This window comes from Phoca vitulina, unplaced genomic scaffold (assembly GCF_004348235.1).
Source record: "Phoca vitulina isolate PV1807 unplaced genomic scaffold, GSC_HSeal_1.0 scaffold65, whole genome shotgun sequence".
Lineage (NCBI taxonomy): Eukaryota > Metazoa > Chordata > Mammalia > Carnivora > Phocidae > Phoca > Phoca vitulina.
The window spans coordinates 609,309-617,086 of record NW_022589768.1 but is presented as its reverse complement, the minus strand read 5'-3'; the positions used below and the strand labels follow the sequence as shown (position 1 = coordinate 617,086).

Here is a 7,778-nt window from a genome sequence, read left to right as displayed (position 1 = left end):
TGAAAGAAACAAACTACAATATCAGCAACACCTGTGGCTTTGCCACAATATAAACCAGATGTTTTCATGTCACACGACCGTTCTTGTATATATCTCCAAGCTACCATTTACATTCATCATGATTTTGAAATTACTGTACTTATTAGACCTGCTGCTAGATCTTGTTATTTAATGCATTAGAAATGGAGCCTGCACATTACCATATTTTAAGATATTTTGATAACTTTATTTCAGTAGAATTGTTTTCCTTTATCATCCTATGTGTTTTTGTTTTGTACATTTGAAATCATTCTGAAAAGAGCTCGATGACCTCACCAGACTGCTGCAGGATGGGAGGGGGCCCCCTGCACAAAACAGTCCACCCACATACACACTTTATTTTTAAAGGTATTAGTGTGTGTTCATGACATTTGCTTTCTGAAGAACCTGAGCCTTTTTGAATGTCTGACGTTCTGGATTTGTCTGATTGTTTACTCACGGCCTTACTTAATTCACGTCTCTTCTCCTTATACTTTCCATAAGCTTAAAGTTAGGTCTAAAGCCTTGATTAGATCTAAGTTGAGTGTGTTTTTGACAAGAATATCTTATAGGTGATGCTATGTACTTCTCATCTGGGTCACATCAGGAGACTCAGGATGTCTGTGCATCTCATCAGTGATGCTAAATCTGATCACTGGGCTAAGGAGGTTAGACAATTTTGTTTTTGCATAATCAAATAGTATTTAAATTTATGGAGATTTAAACATACATACAAAAGTGGAGGGGGTACTACGATGATGTATGCATCACTCAGCCTCTACAGTTATTAATCTTGTTTCGTTGCTACCAACCATTCCTCTCTCCACCAAAATCCGTAACACAAATCCCAGATATGGGATCTATTTCCATCATAAACAAGTGAGTACACATCTCTTTTTTATTTTTTTCTTTCTCCAAATTTTTATTTAAATCCCAGTTAGTTAACATACAGTGTAATATTAGTTTCAGGAATAGAATTCAGTGATTCATCACTTATTTACAACACCCAGTGCTCACCACAAGTGATTCATCACTTATTTATAACACACAGTGCTCTTTTTTAAAATACAATGCTGTTATTACATTTAAAAATAAATAACTTCTTAGTATCTTCAAATATCCAGTCAGCAAATAGATTCTCCAGATTGTGGTCATACATGTGTTTTTACAAGTGGGTGGTTCAAATCAGGATCCAAACACAGTTCACTCATTTCTTTGCATTTCATTTGTAAGTTATCTCTTTTTCTTGCCCTTTGCTTGTCAAAGAAACTGAACCACAGAGAATTAGCGTATTTTCTTAAAATGAATCATTAATAGAATAATTGAATGCCAAGTCTTGCAATACGAGTTCCATGGGAGAGTAAAGTGTGTTTGATTTGGCATATCTTTGAATATATTCTTTTAGCAAAAATAGTAATCAATCATCAGTCAACATAATAAATCACCAGCCAGCAACAAGAAAAAAACATCCTTTGAGATCAAGCTCATTTTTAAATGTTACTTCTGATGGAACTGTGACCCTAACTCCCTCCCTGGAGCTGAACGTTTGCATCCAATCAAACCATCGCTTTTCCTAACGTTTTTAAAATGAAATGAAATGAGATGAATGGTAATTACTTAATACAGAGCATTAAAAAATAAATTTTAAATCAAAATCACCTCCTAATAGAATGCTGATTAAATTAGTGTCCTGGGGCTACCATCACAAGGTGCCACGAGTGGGTGGCTTAACAACAGGAATTTACTGTCTCACAGTTCTGGAAGCCAGAAGTCTGAGATCAGGGTGTGGGCAGGGCTGCTTCCTCCTGAGCCCGGGAGGGAGAACCTGCTCTGGGACTCTCCTTCTAGCTCTACTGGTAATGCTTGGCATCCCTGCCTTGTGGAAACACTCCACCCTCTGCCTACATCCTCACATGGCCTTCTCTCTTGTGTCCAAAATGTGCATTTCTGGGTGTGTATCTGTGTCCAGATTCCCTCTTTTTATAAAGACACCAGTCGTACTGGGTTGAGAGCCCTTTCTACTCCAGTATGAACTCATTTTGATTAATTACATTTACAAAACCCCTATTTCCAAATAAAGCTGCCTTCTGGGGTCCCGGGGATTAGGGCTTCAACACATGCATCTTATGGGAGTGCAATTCAACTAACACAGTGTTCAATTTAAAATGGATGCATGGGGGTGCCTGGGTGGCTCAGTCGGTTAAGCGTCTGCCTTCGGCTCAGGTCATGGTCCCAGGGTCCTGGGATTGAGCCCCGCATCGCATCGGACTCCCTGCTCAGTGGGGAGTCTGCTTCTCCCTCTCCCTCTGCCTGCCGCTCTCCCCGCTTGTGCTCACTCTTTCTCTCTCTCTGTCAAATAAATAAATAAAATCTTTAATAAATAAATAAATAAATAAATAAATAAATAAATAAATAAAATGGATGCATGATGAATACTTCTGGGGAAAAGAGTGTACTTACGGTGATGAGCACTGGGTAATGTCCAGAATTACTGAATCACTGTGCAGTACACCTGAAATTAATATAACACTGTATGTTAACTATACTGGAATGAAAAATCAATAAATCAATAGCTGGGTGATATCTTCATTGACTTCTTGTCAATTTACCAGTTTACCTCTTCTCTGACGGATGGGATTTTTGCCTTTTGAAAAATTCTACATCACCCGCATCACCTAAAGATTTTTTAACTACTGTAATAATAGAGGTATTCAGCGAGCTTCATTTCTGATGCTGAAATTTTCCATGTGTTTCTTCCAGAGTCTGACATTGTATCTTGAATTGATGATAACAGCATCTGGTGGCTGTGGAGAATGTTTGGGGGTTGCTAGGAAGGATGGAAAGTATCTAAGATAAGGAAAACATTTGCAGTTGTCAACATAAAAGCCACGTTTTGCCCCTAAGAAATTGGGTTCTTTTAGGAAAACCTATGCAGGAAAAGGTCTTTTGAGACTCCCAAATGGCAGATGGAAAAATGTTCAGTTTGAATCACTAACTTAGGGGGAAAAAACGTTAAAATAGTCCTAACGGTCTGTTCACAACAGCTACCCCATTAGCTGATCACTGAAACCGTCCTTGGGGGGTGGGGGGCTTTAAACAGCCCCCGATAACCAGGGCCCTTCCCAAGGGCAGAAAGCAAGTGAATCTAAGGACAGGAAATCAATATGCATAATAAACCCCTCGAGTCACTGCTGAGCTCCAAACTAATCAATACTGCACAGCATTCAATTAAATATTAAGTAATTATAAATTAAATATTAATTAAAAATACACATTTCTGACGTTTTGGCAGGACCCCACAGCCTCATTAATGTTCAGTCCTCTTATCCCTGACATCCGAGTCACTGGCCCTCACACAGAGCGCGCTGCGACAAGGGTTTCTCTGCCCCACGTAACCGTGAGCTGTGTGCTCAGAGGATGAAATTGTTCCCCAGCCTGATTGTCCCCCTTTAAACCGGTTAAGTCTTGGCAGTTTTTCACGTGTTGCATTGTTTGAAAACGAGAAGCTGCAGGTGGCAGTGAGCACCGTGGATGAAAACACACTGGTGAGACCGAGGGCTCTTTAGAAAAGCAAAACCGCAGCCGCCCAACGTGGGGCTCGAACCCACGACCCTGGGATTAAGAGTCCCATGCTCTACCGACTGAGCTAGCCGGGCAGGCGGAAGCCGCCTCTTTTCTGGAGCCTTTCAAAGGCGTAAGATTATTTTAACCTGCTCGAGATTTATGTTTCTCATTAGTTTTATTTTTCATATTTTGGGGGTACAGTTTTTCACTACTCTCAACATTGCGGTTCATTCCTGATTCTGCGCACACAAACTTTCATTGTCTGATAAAATGTGCAGACGGCCCTCTAGTGGTCAGAGGGAAGGCCGGCCACACAGGCGACCCCCACTGCGGCCTGGAGACGGGAGTGGGCGTGGGGCGGGGGCCGCGGAGGTGCGGGACACCTGCTCGCGTCCATCCCGGAGACCCCGGGGCAGGTGCTCGCCCGCCCCATGCAGGGGGGCCTAAGAGGTGCGGGACACCTGCTCGCGTCCATCCTGGAGGCCCCGGGGCGAGACTCTCGCCCGCCATGCAGGGGGACCTAGGAAGCGCCGGACACCTGCTCCAGGCCCTCCCAGAGACCCCCGGGGCAGGTGTTCGCCCCCGATGCGGGGGGCAGGGGAGGTGCTGGACACCTGCGTGGACGCATATCCTGCAGAAAAGCTCAGAGCCCAAGGCACAATAGTAGAGCTAGTTGGCCTCTGGGGGCCCGTGTGCGCTTGAGGTTTCTGGAATTTTTCTGAGGTTGTATGGGATTTTGCAACTAAGCCATGCCATATTGTTCACACAGTAGACGGTTATGGAAAAACTAAGCAGTCTCAGAAATTAATTGAAAATGCCATATGGTGTTTTTTTCCTACAGATTTAAAAGGTGAAGAAGACCTTTATCCTATAGACTGATAACACCTCAGTGTGGGAAGGGACACTATTTCAAGCCTCTCCCCACTAAAACTGAAAAATCAAAGACTTATTTTGCTTTTCTAGTAGGAACTGTAGTTCTCATCACCACCTAGTTCCCATTGATGAGGGAGCGCTCTACTTCATAGGAAAAACAAAAAACCAAAAAACACACATGTAGGATGAGTAAAAGCATAATTTCACAAACCTTTAGAAACAAGGATGATCAAATTGTAGTTAAACCATTACATTAATAGTTGGTGGGAACTGGATATACACAACGATCAAAGTAACAGGACCCATGTTACTCCCTAGATGCAGGAGGGGCAGTTGAATGGAAGAATGGACAGATTGGCTGTCACCATCCTGAGAAATTCATCTGAGTTTTGCTAGTGGCTTTACTAAATCCTCAACAAGAGCATGTGTCTCTGGTAGGAATGCAATTTGAAGTACACAGGATCAGGGGTAATTATTTATTCTATCCAAAAATGTTTTGTGTGTATTTGCCAGCCATTAGCTATTAATTCCAGTTCACAGGAAGTGAAGAGGCATGATGAACCAGACAAATGACACCACTCGGAAGCAGTAACACAAAATCAGAAGATGGGAAACCTGCAGGACAACTGGCCCAGGGTCTTCATTGAGTATTGTATTCCTAGAAATGACTTCTGCTAGATGAAGGGGCCCAAGGGCCATACCAGGCAGATGAGATAGGTGATCCTGGATCGGACACTGTTCTGGATAAACCAGCTATCAATCAGATTTGGGGATCCATGGGGAGAAGTGAGTATATTTTGAATATCAGATGAGCTGAAAATTCACTATAGGAGAAAAATGGAGGTGGCTGATTGAAAGAAGGAGATTGCAGGCAAAATGTAATCTCTCCTCTTAGGAAAAGAAGGCCACGTAGTAAGATATTAATGGTGACACTTGGGTAATAGGAATCCCAAGTTTTACTTTTTGAATTTTTGTTTGTCTTTATTCTCTAGCTCCCTAAAATGCATATATATACTTGTATAATCATAAAAAAGGTTATTTAAAAAAAATAGATGAGAAAGAAAAAAGAAAGTAAAACAAAGGTATGACTGGAGAATGAACATTACGTTACTCTACAATTAGGCTGACGGAAATGAGAACCCAGAAGTGCTGGGTTCTTCTCAAGTATAAGAGGACTGCAAATCTGGTCCACACCTTCCTAGCAGTCCCGGCAAAGGAGGAAAGCTGATTGTTGTGGAGCTCATAGTACCCTCGATATTAAGCTGTTTAAACCAAACTAATTCCTGGGGTACCAGGACCAAAATGATACAGCTCAATAGAGCCTGTTATTCAGAAAGAACTATTCTGGGACCAAAGATACCTGGATCTTTGTTCCTTTGGAAGTTGTGTATGCGTGTTTCTTGTTTTCAAAATTGTGATGAAATAACACAATACATAAAATTCCCTGTTTTAACCATTTTGAAGCGTACAGCTCAGGGGCATTAAGTGCATTCATGTAGTCGGGTAACCATCACCATCATCTGTCCCCAGAACTCTTTCATTGTCCCAAACTGACGCTCTGTGCCCATTAGACACTAGGTCCCCCTCTGCCTCCCCCAGCCCCTGGGACCTGCCATTCGACCCCTCTAGGTACCTCATACAAGTGGAATTACACGGTACTTGTCCTTTTGTGATGGCCTATTTCACCAAGCATATTGTCTTCAAGGTTCATCCATGTTGTAGCAGGTGTGAGAATGTCCTTCCTGTTTAAGGCTCAGTGATAGTCCAGCGTGTGCATGTGCCCCCTTGTGTTTATCTCTTCGTCTGTCAATGGACATCTGCGTTACTTCACCTTCTCTCTGAATGTTGGTGTACAAATACCTGTTGGAATCCCTGCTTTCAACTCCTTTGGGCATACATCCCAAAATGGAATTGCTGGGTCCTAGGGTAATTCTAAGTTTAGTTTTTTGAGGCAGGTCTTCTGCAATGTTTAGCCTTCGTGCAAACCATTTCCCAAATGCGGACTTCTATTTTTCAGCTGCAAAATATGAGGGTAGGGGGAGTGAGAAAGGGCTTCAGGAGGTCCCTAAGGAGCTCATGAACTAGTGACCGCCCAGGCCCCAGAATGAAAGTGCTGGTCTCCATAGAAGCTCCCTGAGTACAAGGAGAAAAGCTCTTCTTCCCAAGAGGCATGACCTGACTACCATTAGGTGCTGGTCCTGGGAGGCCTGGGGGCGAGGATGGAGGGATGGAGGATGGGGGGCTAAGGTTGCACAGGCCGGCAGCACGACGGGGCCCCTCTGCCCCACACCACCTGACCCCAGCATCTCCTGCCCCTCCCCCTCTCCGTTCACCTTCTCTGTTCCAAGACAGGATCCAGGCCAGCCTGAAACACAAACACACTTGAAATCTCAGTAGGGATATTTCATTCAAAGGAACCCTACCATCTTCTAGTGTCACCATGGAAACGGCTGAGATGAGAACCAGTCTGGCCTCCTCCCCTCTCCCCTCTGGGTACCAGCCGCAGCTAAACCAGACTCCTCGGTGATCTGGGGGAGACCTCTGAAGCCAGTACCATCTTTCGGATCTTTCCCCTAAAACTCTCCAGGGCTGTCCACTGCCCCGGGATGAAGTCCGAAGTCTGAACCCCGTAATCAGACCTGCCTGGTCTTGATGGGTCTTGCTTCGCCTCTCGGCCTCGACGCCCACCCCGCCCCCGCCCGCCCCCCCCCCCTGCCTGAGGCTGCAGCCACACTGACCTTGGAAGAGCAGAGCCATGCGTCTGCAGGCCTCCAGGAGGCTAAGTGCCCTTCTCCTGGGCCTGGTGTTTCACTTCCCAGTCTCCCTTCCCAGCTCCATCCTAGAAGACCGCGGTCAGGAGGCCCTTCCCCAGGAAGGCGTTACTGCTTCCCAGATGGCAAACACACTCTTCTTTGCACACCCACGGTCGACCACACTCCCTTCTGACTCAACGCTGTCCCTCGGTCCAGTGTGCAGAGAGTAAGCCCATGGGCATTGGCCTGAGACCAGCTGGGTTCAAATGCCCACTGGGCACCCTTACAGCCTGCGGTTTGCAAACTGCCCGCTGGACTTCAGAGAAGCCTGCACGAACGGATATGTGTGCCGCAGGGCACTTGACTGCCTCACTGGGCTGTGGGTCTGGCAGGACGAGGACCTGGTTTCCCGCCCCTGGTGCCCCCCACCTGCCAGGTGCTTTCCACCAATGATCTCATTCATATCAAGGAGACAGGCTTGCCGTAGGGAAGGAGCAGCCCAAGGCCACCCCTGGGCATCGTGGGGGTGGGGCGGGGTGGCCTGGCGGTCAGGCAGGGCCACGCTGCTGC

General features: G+C 45.3%; 1 non-coding gene across 1 annotated transcript; it reads right to left on the bottom strand.

The window, feature by feature from the left end:
• Positions 1-3,601: 3,601 nt before the first annotated feature.
• TRNAK-CUU lies at positions 3,602-3,674 on the bottom strand. The gene has a single exon. It is a non-coding gene; the product is annotated as a tRNA-Lys (tRNA).
• Positions 3,675-7,778: the final 4,104 nt, after the last annotated feature.